This window comes from Ambystoma mexicanum, chromosome 10 (assembly GCF_040938575.1).
Source record: "Ambystoma mexicanum isolate Mex_15411 chromosome 10, UKY_AmexF1_1, whole genome shotgun sequence".
NCBI classification, from domain to species: domain Eukaryota; kingdom Metazoa; phylum Chordata; class Amphibia; order Caudata; family Ambystomatidae; genus Ambystoma; species Ambystoma mexicanum.
In genome coordinates, this window is record NC_090932.1 from 15032331 (window position 1) to 15051927 (window position 19597).

Genomic DNA, 19597 nt, shown 5'->3' on the forward strand with positions numbered 1-19597 from the left:
AAGAAGCGATCAATGCTGCTCTGTCCCACAATGAGAGGGTCAGCACCCACCAAGTTTCTCTTACTGGTACCTACCCCAGCACTCTCTCTCAACACTGGGTAGGGGAAAGAGAAAAGAAAACGGCCCGGACAAGAGGACAGCCTCCGGGGACGTCCGGTCACAACAGAGGGCCTGGCTGCCCACTGAGATGCTCTGGAGCTCTCTCTCCCTCATGGCTCTCCCAGCGATCACTGCCCGGCCGGATCCCTTTGGGGCTTTATCCTCTGCGGGGACCTTCCACCTGCGGAGGCCAGCATGGGAGCTACCATCACACTTAAGGTGAAAACACCTCAGACACAGGTCCGCTCCAGGGCTGGACTGGGAACCAAAAGTGGCCCTGGAATTTTTTTTCAAAGTGGCCCCATAAGAAAATGTTGAATAAAGTTAGCTAAAATTAGTGCATTTAACGCAGGTTTTAAACATATATGGGGTAAAAAGCTATGTTTTAAATAAGTTCATGATCGAACAAAGAATATCTTCACTGATAGAAGGACAAACCACAAGGTCAATATCAGTTTGAATAACTTCAATCTTGCCCAGGGTCATTTCGCTTCCCTCCTGGCTTTACATCTTCCCCTGCCTGCCACCCTCCTTCATCCCATGCATCTGCCCTGCAACCCATAACTCCCGCCCTAAAGCACATTCATTAACTACATGTGCATGTACTGTTATAAAGGCACAATAAGTAGATTCTTGGAATAATCATTCAAAATTGGGGGCAACATCAGTGAATTCTCAATGTCGACTTCCTAAAATACATGTACCACTGAATGAAGGAAAGTAAGAAATGCAGTGATTACACAATCAGACTGCATGTCAATCCCTCGCCTTCCCAGAATTCAACCACATCTCGCTACCCTTTAGGCCAATTCACTGGCTGCTGCCAATGGAACATTGACAGGGGAATGATTGAAAGGGTGGGCGGGGAGGCAATAAAGCAGTTCTTAAGAGTCTGGTTTCAGACCACAACGTTGAAGCTGCACCAAAACAGCTTCATTAGATTGTGTAAAGAAGTTAAATGCCCCCACACACGTTCCCCCGCAGTTATAGTGTGGTTGTTAAGCACAGCCACTCAAAGTTGTTTGGTCATTTAGACTTTGCATGTAAGTAATAGTACTGGGTAAGGAAATTTGCAGAAGTAAAAGACAGGCAACAACCGGCAGGTGCACGTGAAAAGGAATGATAGTTGAGAAACATGTTTTAAAATTGTAATCCTGAAAACATGATCTATTTCATGTGCTGCCAATGTAATTTGATTTCTGATTGTGTGTCCCACATCCCATAAATTTAGAACTCCGAATTGTGGACCCTAGATCCCAAATTCGAAGTGGATGAAAATCAGTACATTTCATACACAACAAACATAAAGACGCCGATTTGAGATGGACGGTCACAAGAAGGATGAATCTCACGAGACATAAATATGCTGACATTAATAAAGAACAGATACACTGGATCCAGGTCACTAAAACTATTTACCGCGGTTTGAATGACCACGAAGAAAAGATCCACTTGTTATGTTATGTTATGTTAGTCAAATTTGTAACGTGCCAAAGCCAAATTAAGTAATGAATATGTAATTATTAAGACCGATAAAACACAGGATAATTTAACGTAATCGGCTGCTACGCTGATGTTAGGAAAGGTGGAGCGATATGTATGTTTTAAGAGAGGGAAGTATGAACATAGGTCAGTTACTGCACCACTATTTGTTTTATATGTACCAAGTATATGTATATCTTTACTGTGAATTGGTTTTAGCTTGCATTTAGAGACTGTTACGTATTCCTTGTTTTATATTGGATGTGAAGTATTGTTCTGTGGACCATTGTATTTAATTATATGTTTTAACTTATATGATTTAATATTAAAAATGAGGTTGATCTTTTTATAGTGGTTGGTCCCTCCCTTCCCAAGTTTAAGTTTTACTCTAGCACCTATATACTAGCTTTGTCTCCAATTATACATACCCTATTTTGCACCCAGTTTTTCCTTGTCCCTCGATGCCCTGTGGCGACTTAACGCAGTACTTTACCACAGTGTGCGCTATAATAAACAGCAAATAAATGAACAAGAAAAAGGCAAAGTTAACAAGTCAAAAGGAGCACCTCCGCCCAATTACAGGAAACAAACAGCCGACCTGGTAGTGTTTGCTCAGGGGTACTTATTTTGTGGGTTTTGTGGCACTGAAGATTACATTTCCCATTCTAGGCACTGTCCACATGCATGCAGAGCAATTTTCTTTTTCGCCATAATACCCGTATCTGCAGACCCAGTGATGCGTCTGTGTCTCCTGTGGGAAGGAAGGGGGTATATTTATGTCAGCAGAGCTGGAATGAATAGACTTAGGCTTTCCAATTAAAGAATGCAGCCAGAGTTCCTAATTATACGTTGCCTCATGACTGCAAATAAAAGTTTTCTTTTTAATTACAGAGGTTCTGCTTGTGTTATCAAGACTACATTTGCATTTTTATTGCCAGTGCGTCATTCACACTAATTCCCTTCTCTGGGACATTCCGGGCACAGTAGCTTCCTTATCCTTCGGGCCGAGTACAATGGCCGCAAATGCACCGCCTAAAAGCCTGCAACGTTAACATTGCTAGATAGCTAGCTGTGCGGTTAACACACAGGACAGGTTCTAGATATGGCTCTCAACTGAGACTTTCTTGGAGTTGCTGTAGACGTAACGGGCAGCAGCAAACATTCACTTCATGCACAGCTGAGCCTCCAAATGTAGATCATAGCCCAAAAAATGCAACCATATATTTAGTAGTAATGGATTGGCATTGCACCTGAAATCAGTGAAGAAAGGGCAGCACCAGTGGGCCGCGGCCTGAGCACACTGCCATGCATGCCTCGTCCTCGGAGCACACGTCAGCAGCATTGAGGTTGCATGGGCTGCGCTGAACCTGCGCAATGTGTGCATCATGGGATGCAAGCACAGTAGACAGTAGGGCTGCAGGGCACATGCGGTTCTCCAGGCTGTGCCCCTCACGGATACAGAGGCGCAACCCGGCCCATTGGCCCCAGGGAGAAAAGAGAAATGCAGCAGCCAGGGTGATAGAGAACCATCGAGGCTGGCCTGTGTGTTCGTTCAATGTAATGATGTACCGAAGAAAGAAAAGAGGCCCTATGCCCTGAGGCCCACCGGGGGAAGTCCTGGTGTCCCGGTGGACCAGTCCAGCACTGGTCCGCTCCCCCTGCAGGTGGAGCATACCATCTCCTGCCTGGAAACAGCTTCTATTAGTTTTCCGCACTGGAGCGCGAAGACGAAAAATGGACAAGAAAGCGTGCAAGCGGCTTTTGGCGAAGAGCGAGAAAGGGAAACGAGAAAGACAGAGACGAGAGAGAGAGAGGGAAAAATAATGCCCACCAACAGTGACACTCTGCCCATTCACATAAATAAACCCATAAGAAATACAGGTTTACACTCACCCCCCTCTCCTTCGAAAACCCTTGTCCCTAACGGTTTACACTGCCCTGTAGGTGCACACAATACAACTTGACTTTTTAAATTCCATAACAATGCCACGTCCCACCATCGTTTAGCATAACAGGCTGCCTCATCGCCATTTGAGTCTGTACGCGCTGTAACATGAAGTGGTAGTCACCTTCTGATAGCTTCAATTTGTGCACCTGGAACATTGTGACTCAATATTCTGACTGGCTTGATCTCGCGTAGAGATCGCTGGAGCTCACCAGCTGTCTCTGAATGATCTTCGGAGGCTGCTTCTTGATGACCTACGGATGCTGGAGGCCTTACTGTAGTTACAGAGTCTGGCCTCAGTATGTGTTCCTCAGTTGGTGAGATGAAAATGTCAGTATCTCTAAAAGCGGACACCTCTCTCCTGTTCTCAGGCAGTCCTGAGGGCCCCAGCGTTGTGTCGTCACTTCCATTCCAGTACGCTATTTCTGAATTCTCAAATGTTTCATCTCTTTCCTCTTCTTCTTGACTGGCCTGATTGTCGGAGGGCCTCTGGGCTACTTCTGGGTTACGAGGCTTTTCATCCTTATCATTCTCCTTCTCTTTCGAGCGAGAGGCTACAGGGTGCAAAAAGTCCTCTTGGAGTGACTCCTGTTAATGAGTTCTGGTGATCCTCTTACTGGGCGAAAGAGGAACGTCTGTAACTGTTGGATCCATTTCAACCACATCCCCTATGGGTAGGATGTGATTCCGGTGGAGGGTCTTCACATCTCTCAGGGTGCCTTCCCTTCTCAGTCTAATAGTCAGCCCTGTCAACTGTCGCTCGATAAGGTATGGCTGAGACACTCAGTGGTCAACCAACTTGTTTCGTCCTCTCTTCCCTAAATTTCTGATGAGCACCTGATCACCGGGTTGTAGATTGAGGAACTTGACTTTACCATCATATCTCGTTTTGTTTTGCTGCGCATTCAGCAATGCACCGGCATGCACCCATTGGAAAGCTTGGGAGAGTTGATCTCAAAGGTCTCTCACATTGCAGTAGTTCTCTACACCTGTTCCATCAGAGGAGACTGCAAAACTCAAGTCTCTGGGTAGCCTGGCATCTCTCCCAAATATCAGCTGATACGGTGTGAACCCAGTGCTGTCATTCCTCGTGCAGTTGTAGGCGTGAACTAGAGTGGACACATGTTGGCTCAATTTGAGTTTCTCTTGTGTACTCAGTGTCCCTAGCATACCCAGTAGTGTTTGATTGAAACATTCAGCTTGTGCATCCCCTTGTGGATGGTAGGGAATGCAGTGTTTGTTTTTTACCCCAATCAACTGCAGCAGTTATTTGATAAGTTTGGGTTCAAAATCTCACCCTTGATCAAAATGTAAGCGGGCAGGCCAGCCATAATGCACAAAGAATTTGTCCCAGAGTACCTTGGCTATGGTGGTTGCTTTCTGATCCCTAGTGGGATATGCTTGGGCATAGCGGATAAAGTAGTCTGTCACTACCAAGATGTTCTGAATCTCTCTGTTGTCTATTTCAAGTCTCAGGAAGTCCACACATACTAGGTCCATGGGTGCAGAGCTCTTTAAATGTTGAAGTGTTGCAGCTGGATTGCTGAGAGTTTTTCGGGCGATGCATCAGGCACAGGTGTGGCAATACTCTTCTACTTCTGGGCCCAAACAAGGCCAATAAAATTGGCTGCGCACTAACTCTAATGTTTGTTCACTCCCCAAAGGTCCATGTTGGTCATGCAGGGTACTCAGCGACAGTGGACTCAAAGAGCGGGGCAACACAACCCAGTGTATAAGCTGCCCTGGTATTTGACTATCATTGTCCAGTACTCCACCCTTCATCACTAGCAATTTCCATTCTTTGCTATAGATCCGATGATTGGGTAGGTTTCTGCTGTCCGGGGGGCCTTTTGCGCCATTCTCTTTGCTTTGTAGCACTTCACATAGTTCCAAGTCTTGCAGCTGTTTTTGTCTCAGGTGTGCCTGGTTCAGGTGCACCTGTTCAGGACCCATTAGACTGGTTGCGTCACAATAACTCACGAGGACCCCTTGTGCCGTCTCCCCTATGCACTCACTAAAATGTGCTAGTTCGGCTGGCTGACAAGTTCATTTCATGTAAATGGCTTTTGTAGTGGCCACAGAAGTCATTTCGATAGGGATGGACTCAGAACTATCGTCAATGAGGGGTGTTCGGGACAATGCGTCAGCATCTATGTTGTTCTCTCCCGGGTGATACTCCAACTGGAAGATGTATAGGGATAAAGCTGTAGATGTATGTCAGTGGATTGTTGTCCGTCCTCGCAGTGAAGGTGGCTCCATATAGGTAGTCATGCAGTTTTTCAGCCACTGCCCATTTCAGTGCCAAGAACTCCAACTTGTGAGTGGGGTAGTTAATTCCAGAGGGGCTGAGCCGACGGCTGGTGAAAGCCACAGGTCTGATGGTTCCCTGTTGTTCTTGGTAGAGTACAGTGCCTAGTCTGTTAAAACTGGCATCCACATGTAGGATATAGGGCAGGTGGGGGTCAGCGTATGCCAGGACAGGCGCTTCTGTAAGAAACATTTTTAGATGAGAAAAGGCTTGTTCGTACTTTGCACTCCATCGTATACCAAAGCTCTCTTTTGGATTGTACTGAGCCTTGGACTGAATTCCACTGCAAGCCACCATCTTTTGTGTCGCAGGATAGCCCTTGGACAATTCAGTGAGGGGTCGGGCTATGTTGGCAAAACCTGGCATGAACCTTTGGTAATAATTGCAGAACCCCAGCAAACTTTTAATCTCTCGCAGTGTTCTGCGGACAGGGCCAAGTTGCGAAGGCTTCCATCTTGATGGGATCCACACTCACTCCTTCCGCTGACACCAAATGGCCAATATACTATACACTGGTGTGGCAGAATTGGCACTTTTCCAAAAGATACCTTCAGTCCCTGTTGCTGGAGATGATCCAACACTTTCAGCAACCTTTGATGATGTTCTTCCAGGGTCCTCCCAAACACAATCACATCATCTAGGTAAACCAGTACCACAAGTAAGTTCATGTACGCTACAGTTCTTTTCATCAAGCACTGAAACGTGGCTGGCGCGTCAGATATCCCCTGGGGCATCCGAGTAAACTGATAACATCCTAAGGGGCAGATGAATACTGTCTCCTCCTGGTGTTCGGGTACTATGGGTATCTGATAGTATCCACTCGTAGGTCTAAGACGGAGACCCACTTGCTTCCAACCACACAGTCCAGAGCCTCATCCACTCAGGGTGTAGTGTACTGGTCTGGCACCGTTCTGCTGTTTAGCCGCTGGTAGTCAATGCACAGTTGCACATCATTGTTCTTCTTTCAAGCCGCCACGATGGGTGACGCATAAGGGCTTCTTGACTACTGGATTATACCTGCATGCAGCAATTCTTCAAGATGGCACCAGATGCCTCCGTGATCTTTCTGGAAAGGGGCTGACATTGTTCAGATGGATGTGATGCTTTACTCCCTTTGCTTCCCCCAAGTCCCAGTCACCGGTGGAAAACACATCTGCTCGCATTGATAGCTGGTCTCGTAGATTATCCTTTTAGCGGCCTGACAACAGTGAGTCCCCAAAGTTTACCTTGCTCACATCCAAAGAGGAATGTATGCTTCTTGTACCAGCCGCCTAGGCCACTGAATCAGCTATGTGAAACTGGGCGGTTTTCAGCCCTCCTGGTAGATGCACAGTTTTGTATGTGATATTAGTGATCAGGACTCGTATGTGCGTCACCCCTTGGCCAGTATCAGTGATCAGCGTGCATTGGACCATCCTTCAGAAGCCTCCATCACTAGTCTCCAGTAAAGGGTTTGTCCGTGGAGGTGCGCATGGCCGGGCACCATCACCGTCTGGCTGGGCAGTATGTGAGCTTGGCCATGGTTGGCGGTGATCACGTCTCTGACAGGCCCGTCAGGTTGTTCTGCCATCTCCCTGCTTTCCCGGAGGTAGACCTGTTGACAAGCCAGGTGCATCTTCAGAGATTGCGCAAACTGTGGACCGGCCATTTCCATACACATCTTGGCCAGTGTACCGAACAGAGCAGAGTTGATGTCCATGACTGGGGTACCTCCGGATTCTGGTTCTTGGTGGTGCACACTAATGCCAGGGTGGTCAACGTGGTGTTTACTCCAGCCACATCTTGGTCTACGTGGATCTTCACACAGATGTATCCCAGATATCGGCAGGCCGCATCTCCGACCCCCATCTGGTTTATCCCCTACAGCGGTTCTAAGGACAGATGTGACATGTTTTGGTGATAGTAGGGTTCATATACAATGGTGACCTGAGAGACACTATCCAGCAATGCCAAAGTCCTCCATCCTTCCAGATCAACTGCGATGGTCATGGTGGGCCCAATGAGGCCAGCGGGAATGCCTCAGGGAGACCCGGCTTGAGTTTGTAGTCTATTGCAGGTCGCTGGTATTATCTTCTTGGAGTTGCAGAACTCCTGGACTAATTGGAGGTGGTCAGCTTTGGGACCCTCCTGAGCCGTATTTTGGTAGTTGGAAATTCGGCATTCAGCATCCTTAAAGATATGTGGGCGTTATTGACAGTGGAGCTTGATCCTGTAGTTGAGGTTCTAGTTGCTCCTCCACTACAAACTCCTATGCGTTTCCTGACACTGCTCAGGCTGGAGTGGTTTTCAGTGCATTAAAGCGGGCAGTTACTCTGGCATAGTCTGGGTCTTGGTCACACAGCCGAGTTGAGTGGTGGACATCCCCACATCGATGACAAAGTCTCCATGGTGGTTATTGTGCAGAAGATTGGGGAACATAGTCTTGAGGCTCTTGAGCTTGTCGAAATACTTGATGGTCTCATTCACGAGGGTACTGGAAACCCTCTCTGCCTCGCTGTTGATTTTCATTTGGGTTTTCTCTGATTAGCAGCTGGGTCTATAGTTTCCTTACTATCTGTTGCAGCTCTTCAATCTGCTTTTGCTTGGACTGGGATCTTGTCTTGTATAGGGTGGCTCTGAACATTGATATTGCCTGTTTCTTCTTCCAGTGCCCTTATTGACCTTATTAGGTTTTCATAGGACGGAGGTGTGTCCAGTTTCTCACGCAGTCTCAGTTGCAGAATGGGGATGGCAGCATTTTTGGCCCCTCTAAGTATCTGCTTCAGACGACACCTGTTCAATTGGGAAGTCTCTTTCCTCCTCTATGGAGTGCCAGGTGTAGAATTTGCTCAATTCTCATCAGGCAGTCTGACAATTTCTCGCCCAGTTTCAGAGAGGTGGCATGAAATCTCATCATTAAGTCCTCTCCTGGTTCTGTAGTGCCAAACGCTCCTTCCAATGCAACCATCACTTGCAAGGAAGTTGGATCTGGACTCAGAGCTCAAAGGGACTGTACCGTCTGTAGTGCAGGTCCTCGCAATGCCTCTATTACTCGTCTCCTCTTTTCTTGGAATATCCGGTCGTGTAGCATAAACTGAGTGAGATCTGCCCACAGCTCATAGCCATCTTCGCCTTTAGACGCAGGTTTTTCACCTGAAAAGGGTTGTAAGCGGGTGTAGGTTCCATGTTCACTAAGGAAAGGTGCTGGTGATTGTCGCTCCATAGTTACTCTAACCGCTTCAGCCACCGCCGCAGCAATGACTATGGCCTCTTTGGTGGCAGTAGTAGTTTCTAGGTGTGGAGGTACTCTGGGCCAAGCGTCCAAGTTCCAGACAGGGCAGGTAACCAGAGGTTCCCCGCCTTGGATCTCAGTGGGCAAGGTTTTACCTGTAATAGAAATTCCATCATAACATAGCATATAACATTTGGTATCTTGACTAGGTGTGTCCCACACTCTTTACTTTACCCGTGATGGGTTCAAGAGGACCAGTCATGGCTAACACCTCATCTGTTGTAATGTGTAAGGGGACCTCTCCTACTATGAAACAGGCCTTGGGACAAAGCCCTTCAGCTTGTATCCAGTGTAACACATATTCATGTCCCATTTTTGTTTGTGTGTAATTAACCATTACTGCATTAACTGCGCTCCTCGATTTGGGTTGACTACCCCCCTGAGAATCTCAGCAGTGCCTCCAAAAGTGTAAGATGTACCTGCCTATGTTTCCATAAAAAGGGGTGAGCAGCAACCTGTAGCCGTCCTGTTCATGGGGTAAAAAAACACCAACGGGCTACTGGCCCCTAGCAATGTCAGTCATAGGCCCTCATATGTACCTTACCGCACACATGTGCAAATGCCAACCCAGGGGGATGATGGCTGGAACCACATATGAGGGCCTATGACTGACATTGCTAGGGGCCAGTAGCCCGTTGGTGTTTTTTTTTCTGTTTTCTCTCCTACCACCGGAAAGTCCTGGTGGCTAACCGTAACAAGTGTGCCCTTGGTTAAATAACAGTCACAGCCTTATTTCATTTAGTACATCTTGACAGACGTCTTTATAAACAGTTTGTGTGAAACCAGATCACAGGTATTCCAATGTTACAGAACATCAGCCGGCCATTGCCACAGCAAGTTTGTTAACTTTAGGTAAATAACTAATTAAATAACATACATGGTGTCACCTGGGACTGAGTTGGTTCACCTTTGGTAAATAAATAATGACATGTCATTCATGGGGTCACCTGAGAACAAGTTGCTTCACCTTTGGTAAATAAATAATTATATCACCTTAATGGGGTCCCCTGGGACCAAGTTACTTCACCTTCGGTAAATAAAGAAATACATAACATTCATGGGGTCATCTGGGACCAAGTTAATTCCCCTTTGGTAAATAAACAATTCAATAACATTCATCCCGTACTCGGGAAGCCAGGTGCACTCCTCCCAATACCCAAGTGGTGACGTGGGCCCCAACTTCAGAAATTCTATACTCCCGGTAATGGTTGACTACCTCCTGAAAGCACAAACTCTAGAACCACATTCAACAGCTCAATCGTCCAAAAGCATAGTCCCATAACCAATACTCACACACAAACCGGCGATCCCCTGATATGTTTATAAGGGAGTCGTAAATCTCCTGCCCGGCACCCTATGTCGTAAGGTCCAGAATGTGTATATAACTGTCACTTGAGCTGCAATAACCTGGGCGAGGCAGCCAAGTTCCTGTTTGCCCCCTGAAAAAGAAACTAAGTGCTGCTCCGGTGAACCGTCTTTCTCCCACCTAAGTGTCCCCTCCTCAGACGACTGCACTAGGCATGTGTGTGGCCAGGAAAGGCTACACAGGGCCGGTTTTGCCCAAGCGACAAAAAAACACAGACTCTCTAACGCACCACCCAATGGTGAAATGCGGCCTCTGAAGAAACACTGGCTCACCTCCAAGAGAAAGATGAATTGCACCCACTAGATACCACGTGGCCTTCCATCTGGTACCCGGCATGGGCGCCCAACACTTGCCTAAGGTAAAATACTTCACTACCAATGCTCTGCGGAGCTAACTCATAACGTTATGACCTTCCCAGTGTTCTGCTATCTGCCTTTTAGAACCTAATTTCAGGCCTCTGTGATAGGACCCACGGGTTCGCCTTAACTTTTTCACTCGCGATATTCGGTGCCTTTTTCCCACACTTTCCAACTCCTACCTGTATGCTATCACCCATCACAAAGCGATCAACGCTGCTCTGTCCCTCAATTAGACGGCCTGTTGCTTGGCCCAGCACCCACTGAGCTTCTCTTACTGGTGCCGACCCCAGCACACTCTCTCAACCCTGGATAGGGGAAAGAGGAAAAAAAAACACCCCGGACAAGAGGACAGCCTCCGGGGACGTCCGGTCACAACAGAGGGCCTGGCTGCCCACTGAGATGCTCTGGAGCTCTCTCTCCCTCATGGCTCTCCCGGCGATCGCTGCCCGGCCGGATCCCCTCACAGCTTTATCCTCTGTGGGAACCATCCACCTGGTGGCCGGCAGTGGAGCTGCTGTCACCCTTGAGGTGAAAACACCCCACACACAGGTCCGCTCCCCTTGCAGGCGGAGCATACCATCTCCTCAATGGAAACAGCTGGTAGTACGTTTCCCGCGCGGGAGCGCAAAGAAAACAAATTGACAAGAGAGAGCGCAAGCGGGGGTGGGGAAGAGTGAGGCAGGGAAAAGAGATCGACAGAGAAGAGAGAGAGAGAGGAAAAAATGCCTGCCAACAGTGACAGAAATAAACCCACAAGGAAAACAGGTTTACACTTAGTTTTGACCTGTGGGATTTTGTTTGCCTGCCAATAGGCAGGGCTTATTTCTAGGTCAAGGACAATAAATCATGCACTCCACGCAGTGTCAGGGTTGCGTTACACCTTCAGGCTTCCCCTCCCCCCCCTCGCCCGATCAGTGATCTAGTGTTCTCTAAAAAGTGTTAATTTCAAAACCTTGTGCATCGCCCATCATTCAGACCTTGGAGGGGGCCCTTCCACCTTGTGAAGTAATTTTCAACCCTCCACTCCCCCCACAACACTTTGGTTAAGCAATGCTGCAGTAATACTGGTCGGTCCCCAACGTCAAGAACAAAATGGCAAAGGGTGTCTTCTTTTCCTTTCTGGGCATGAAACTGCAAAGCACCCTACCCAAATCTCTGCATCTGGAAATAAAACACCTGGCATTTAGGAAACAGCTCAGGAATTGGCTTTTTAACCAACAGCTTTGATAGAAATGAAACATAATAGCTCCCGACTAAAAGCGTGTACCTGAAACCTGAAGCTAATTTATGGCAAGCAATTTTTCAAACTCTTGCCACTGTCATCTGTGGGAAACCAATTTGATACATGGAATCTTTGCTGCGTGACACTGGCCAGCACCTTAATCTCAGCGAATTCTACTACCAAGACCTAGGAAGCAACAACATCCTCACCACCCCCTCTCCACCCTCCATGTCCCTCAACTAACTCCTCACTACAAAATGCTTGCATTCGTAGACCTCTCACACTCCTTCTGATGACCTCCTAGGTCTAGTGCACCTAGCAGATTCAGACCCTATCCCTCTTCTATCAACACCCGTGCTGTTCATTTTTGCACTCCTCAATCTGGGGGCCGTCCCTATGGCTACCCTGACCACCACAAGTAGCAAAGACATTTTCAAGTCAGCACACATGTCACACGTACTTTTGAGCTACATCAAAGCTTTCTGCATCTACCTTCCCACTATCTAACACACCCTGCCCTCCTTTCTTAGAGACCCATGCACATCAAGGCAACATTATTGGCAGACGGGCGCTATATAAGACCACTTGACATTACATTACATTGTCCATCCAGCTTTCATTGATTAGGTGTCTTCAACCATGCCCGCCTCACCCATCAACTTCTCTTTGCTATTGTATCTGTATAGATGCCTGCATTTTCTCTCCTGCCTTCCCTGAGCAGGTACTTGCAAGCATGCTCGCCTCACCCTTTGACTTCTCTTTGCTATTGTGTCTGTATGAGTGCCTGCATTGCCTCTCCAGCTTTCCTTGATAGGGTACTTGCAAGCATGCCCGCCTCACCCATGAACTTCTCTTTGCTATTGTATCTGTACGAGTTGCTTGCATTGCTTCTGCAGCTTTCCTTGATAGGGTACTTACAAGCATGCCCGTCTCACCCATGGACTTCTCTTTGCTATTGTATCTGTATAGATGCCTGCATTTTCTCTCCTGCCTTCCCTGAGCAGGTACTTGCAAGCATGCTCGCCTCACCCTTTGACTTCTCTTTGCTATTGTGTCTGTATGAGTGCCTGCATTGCCTCTCCAGCTTTCCTTGATAGGGTACTTGCAAGCATGCCCGCCTCACCCATGAACTTCTCTTTGCTATTGTGTCTGTATGAGTGCCCGCATTTCCTCTCAAGCTTTCCTTGATCGGGTACTTGCAAGCATGCCCGCCTCACCCATCAACTTCTCTTTGCTATTGTATCTGTATAAGCGCTTGGATTGTCTCTCCAGCTTTCCTTGATAGGGTACTTGCAGGCATGCCCGCCTCACCCATGAACTTCTCTTTGCTATTGTATCTGTACGAGTTGCTTGCATTGCTTCTGCAGCTTTCCTTGATAGGGTACTTACAAGCATGCCCGCCTCACCCATGAACTTCTCTTTGCTATTGTATCTGTACACATGCCTGCATTGTCTCTCCAGCTTTCCTTGATAGGGTACTTGCAAGCATGCCCGCCTCACCCATCAACTTCTCTTTGCTATTGTATCTGTACACATGCCTGCATTGTCTCTCCAGCTTTCCTTGATAGGGTACTTGCAAGCATGCCCGCCTCACCCATCAACTTCTCTTTGCTATTGTATCTGTACACATGCCTGCATTGTCTCTCCAGCTTTCCTTGATAGGGTACTTGCAAGCATGCCCGCCTCACCCATCAACTTCTCTTTGCTATTGTATCTGTACACATGCCTGCATTGTCTCTCCAGCTTTCCTTGATAGGGTACTTGCAAGCATGCCCGCCTCACCCATCAACTTCTCTTTGCTATTGTATCTGTATAAGCGCTTGGATTGTCTCTCCAGCTTTCCTTGATAGGGTACTTGCAAGCATACCCGCCTCACCCATCAACTTCTCTTTGCTGATGTATCTGTACGAGTGCCTGCATTGTCTCTCCAGCTTTCCTTGATAGGGTACTTGCAAGCATGCCCGCCTCACCCATCAACTTCTCTTTGCTATTGTATCTGTATAAGCGCTTGGTTTGTCTCTCCAGCTTTCCTTGATAGGGTACTTGCAATCATGCCCGCCTCACCCATCAACTTCTCTTTGCTATTGTATCTGTATAAGCGCTTGGATTGTCTCTCCAGCTTTCCTTGATAGGGTACTTGCAGGCATGCCCGCCTCACCCATCAACTTCTCTTTGCTATTGTATCTGTATAAGTGCTTGGATTGTCTCTCCAGCTTTCCTTGATAGGGTACTTGCAGGCATGCCCGCCTCACCCATCAACTTCTCTTTGCTATTGTATCTGTATAAGTGCTTGGATTGTCTCTCCAGCTTTCCTTGATAGGGTAGCTGCGCAGCTGCAACTATGCTCCCAGCTTTCACGGAATGGAGATTCAAGTAGGCAGATGGCCTTCATCCTGCCTCAGTGCACACAGAGAGCGGTGAGGACATCCAGGCAGTGGAAAAACTGAGAACAAGTAGCGCTGAACAAATCCAGTCCCAGTTTTGAATACGAGAGACATCCAAGTACTGTTAAGTGTGAGCAGTCCCCGGGGGTCAGGACAAACCCCTATATAAACTGACAGAGTTTTGAGAGAGTGAAGCGTCTTTGCACACAAATAAAGAGATTTGGAGAGGGTTAGAGGCAAACGCAGGAGGAAGCAGGCTGGAGAGAGGTCCCCAGAATTATAGTGGGGAGTGAGCAGGTGGAAGACAGTTGGGTGGTGGAAAGGTACATGAACAGGAGTCATATCGCTGGAGGTGAGTTCAATGAGCAACAGAAGTAGAAAGAAGCACAGAGGTGGTTGGAGGTAACATCAGAGCAGAAGTGGAGAAGTGTGTTTTCTGGAGGAGATTGGTGAAAAGGCTGAGGGAGAGGATAGGAGTAACTTCAGCAAGGGGGAAGTGGAGGATGAAAAGGAAAGGATTGGTGAATATGTTGAGGAGGTTGGAGGAGAAGACAAATCCTAAACATGAGAAATGTGAATGGAGGAGTGGTGGACAGATGACCACAAGGCACAGACTCACACAGGTGTACGTAGAAGAAAAACAAGGGTATACATCAGTAGATACAGGGAAAGGTGGCCTTAGAGACGTGAGTGTTGTGACTTATTTAAGGCCAGATGTGTTCATGGTATTGAGGACCTTATGGCATGATGGTGGAAATCCTATACAGGCTCATCCTGTAGGAAAGTTCATATGGCCAACCTCCTGATCAAAGCCCAAGTCTCAGCTTGGAATCACCATGGCCAACCTCCTGATCAAAGCTCAAGGTCTCAGCCAACCTGCTGATCAAAGCTCAAGGTCTCAGCCAACCTGCTGATCAAAGCTCAAGGTCTCAGCCAACCTCCTGATCAAAACTCAAGGTCTCAGCCAACCTGCTGATCAAAGCTCAAGGTCTCAGCCAACCTGCTGATCAAAGCTCAAGGTCTCAGCCAACCTGCTGATCAAAGCTCAAGGTCTCAGCCAACCTCCTGATCAAAACTCAAGGTCTCAGCCAACCTGCTGATCAAAGCTCAAGGTCTCAGCCAACCTCCTGATCAAAACTCAAGGTCTCAGCCAACCTGCTGATCAAAGCTCAAGGTCTCAGCCAACCTGCTGATCAAAGCTCAAGGTCTCAGCCAACCTCCTGATCAAAACTCAAGGTATCAGTCAACCCCCTAATCAAAACTCAAGGTCTCAGCTTGGAATCATGGAGCTCAGGCTTCTGACATTGTCTCGGCTTAACCTGCAACAACAGGTGTGACCTGAGAACCAGATATATCTCAAGGGAGGGTTTTGCATATTGAGGACTACACACTTAAGAGACATTTCTTAGGAAGAATTTATTAGAGAGGTATGTCTGGGCATAAAGTAACTCTGTTGAAGCAACGGGTTAATTATTTAACATACAGTGCAGGTGATCCGAGGGGTGCTTGGACAGTGAGTTTTTTATGTAGGCCCAAAGTTGTAACTCGCCCAAATAAAAGTTCATTTAGCTTAATCACATATTGGTTTTTTGTGTATCCTGTCTGGCTTCGTCTCACCATCGACCTGTCATTAATAGGGAAGCTGCACACATGTCAACATAGAACATCCCACCCCTTGATATGGCTCATGTGCAGATAATATGGCACCTCAACGCTTTTCTTCATCTTCCATCCACTTCTCATTGAAACAGCACCTTGCCAGATGCCTGCATACCCATCCAGCCCTCACTTATATGGCGTAGGTATACATGCATGTCCCAGTCAGCTCACATTGATCAAGCACCTCAATGCATACCTGCATTGCCTGTATAACTCTCTTTAAAATGGCACCCCTATGCATGCCTGCATCAGCCATCTAGCTCTCGTTGATATGGCACCTGTATGCGTGCCTGCATCACGCATCTAGCTCTCGTTGATATGGCACCTCTATGCCTGCATGCATCACCCGTCTAGCTCTCGTTGATATGGCACCTGTATGCGTGCCTGCATCACGCATCTACCTCTCGTTGATATGGCACCTGTACGCGTGCCTGCATCACCCATCTAGCTCTCGTTGATATGGCACCTGTACGCGTGCCTGCATCACCCATCTAGCTCTCATTGGTATGGCATCTGTATGCTTGCCTGCATCAGCAATTTAGCTCTCATTGATATAGCGTCTGTATGCATGCCTGCAAGCCCCTTGCAGCGCTCGCTGTTATAGCACTGTGCTAGATGCCTGCATCACCCATCCAGCTCTCATTGATATGTCACCTGTACGCGTGCCTGCATCACGCATCTAGCTCTCGATATGGCACCTGTACGCATGCCTGCATCACGCATCTAGCTCTCGTTGATATGGCACCTGTACGAATGCCTGCATCACCCATCTAGCTCTCGCTGATATGGCACCTGTATGCTTGCCTGCATCACGCATCTGGCTCTCGTTGATATGGCACCTGTATGAATGCCTGCATCACCCATCTAGCTCTCGCTGATATGGCACCTGTATGCCTGCCTGCATCACCCATCTAGTTCTCGTTGATATGGCACCTGTATGCATGCCTGCATTACCCATCTAGCTCTCATTGATATGAAACCTGTATGCGTGCCTGCATCACCGATCTAGCTCTCGTTGATATGGCACCTGTATGCATGCCTGTATCAGCCATCCAGCTCTCATTGATATGGCATCTGTATGCTTGCCTGCATCAGCAATTTAGCTCTCATTGATATAGCGTCTGTATGCATGCCTGCAAGCCCCTTGCAGCGCTCGCTGTTAAAGCACTGTGCTAGATGCCTGCATCACCCATCCAGCTCTCATTGATATGTCACCTGTACGCGTGCCTGCATCACGCATCTAGCTCTCGTTGATATGGCACCTGTACGCATGCCTGCATCATGCATCTAGCTCTCGTTGATATGGCACCTGCATGCTTGCCTGCATCACGCATCTAGCTCTCGTTGATATGGCACCTGTATGAATGCCTGAATCACCCATCTAGCTCTAGCTGATATGGCACCTGTATGCTTGCCTGTATCACGCATCTGGCTCTCGTTGATATGGCACCTGTATGAATGCCTGCATCACCCATCTAGCTCTCGCTGATATGGCACCTGTATGCGTGCCTGCATCGCCATCTAGTTCTCGTTGATATGGCACCTGTATGCATGCCTGCATTACCCATCTAGCTCTCATTGATATGAAACCTGTATGCGTGCCTGCATCACCGATCTAGCTCTCGTTGATATGGCACCTGTATGCATGCCTGTATCAGCCATCCAGCTCTCATTGATATGGCATCTGTATGCCTGCCTGCAAGCCCCTTGCAGTGCTCGCTGTTATAGCACTGTTTTAGATGCCTGCATCACCCATTCAGCTCTCATTGATATGTCACCTGTACGCGTGCCTGCATCACGCATCTAGCTCTCGTTGATATGGCACCTGTACGCATGCCTGCATCATGCATCTAGCTCTCGTTGATATGACACCTGTATGCTTGCTTGCATCACGCATCTAGCTCTCGTTGATATGGCACCTGTATGAATGCCTGCATCACCCATCTAGCTCTCGCTGATATGGCACCTGTATGCTTGCCTGCATCACGCATCTGGCTCTCGTTGATATGGCACCTGTATGAATGCCTGCATCACCCATCTAGCTCTCGCTGATATGGCACCTGTATGCGTGCCTGCATCACCCATCTAGTTCTCGTTGATATGGCACCTGTATGCATGCCTGTATCAGCCATCCAGCTCTCATTGATATGGATTCTGTATGCCTGCCTGCAAGCCCCTTGCAGTGCTCGCTGTTATAGCACTGTTCTAGATGCCTGCATCACCCATTCAGCTCTCATTGATATGTCACCTGTACGTGTGCCTGCATCATGCATCTAGCTCTCATTGATATGAAACCTGTATGCTTGCCTGCATCACCGATCTAGCTCTCGTTGAAATGGCACCTGTATGCATGCCTGTATCAGCCATCCAGCTCTCATTGATATGGCATCTGTATGCCTGCCTGCAAGCCCCTTGCAGTGCTCGCTGTTATAGCACTGTTCTAGATGCCTGCATCACCCATCTAGCTTTCGTTGATATGGCACCTGAATGCATGCCTGCATCATGCATCTAGCTCTCATTGATATGGCACCTGTATGCATGCCTGCATCATGCATCTAGCTCTCATTGATATGGCACCTCTATGCATGCCTGCATCTAGCTCTCATTGATATGGAACCTCTATGCATGCCTGCATCTTGCATCCAGGTGTCATTGATGTGACATCTGCATGCATGCCTGTATCATGCATCTAGCTCTCATTGATATGGCACCTGTATGCATGCCTGTATCATGCATCTAGCTCTCATTGATATGGCATCTGTATGAATGCCTACATCACTCATCCAGCTCTCATTGATATGGCATCTGTATGCATGACTGCATCAGCCATATAGGTGTCATTAATATGCCATCTGTATGCATGCCTGCATCTTGCATCCAGGTGTCATTGATATGGAATATCTATGCAGGCCTGCATCTTGAATCCAGGTGTCATTGATGTGGCACCCCATACATGCCTGCATCATGCATCCAGCTCCCATTGATATGAAATCTATTTGCAGGCTTGCATCAGCAATTTAGCTCTCATTGATATGCCACTTTTGTGCATGCCTGCATCACCCATCCATCTCCCATTGATATGATGTCTGTAGGCATGCATGCAACCCCCTTTCAGCTCACACTGATATAGCAATGTGCTAGAAATCTGCATATCTCATCCATCTCTCATTGATAAGGCATGTGTATGCATGGCTACATCACCTGTACAGCTCTCATTGATATGGCACCTGTATGCATGACTGCATCACCCATCCAGCACTCATTGATATTGCATCTGTATGCATACCTGTATCACCCATCCAGCTCTCATGTACATGGCACCTTTATGCATGCCTGCAACACCCTTTCACCTCTCACTGATATAGCACCATGCCAGATGCTTGCATATCCCTTCCAGCTCTCATTAATATGGCACCTGTGTGCAGGCATGCATTGCCCTTGCAGTTCTCATTTGCATGATACATGAGTGTAAGCATGCATTGCCATTGCAATTTGCATTGAT

General features: G+C 47.7%; 1 protein-coding gene across 3 annotated transcripts in view; it reads right to left on the bottom strand.

The window, feature by feature from the left end:
- LOC138491102 (probable cation-transporting ATPase 13A4) overlaps nt 1-19597 on the bottom strand; it is a 995403-nt gene that overhangs the window by 644884 nt on the left and 330922 nt on the right. The gene's annotated exons all lie outside the window — the stretch shown is intronic.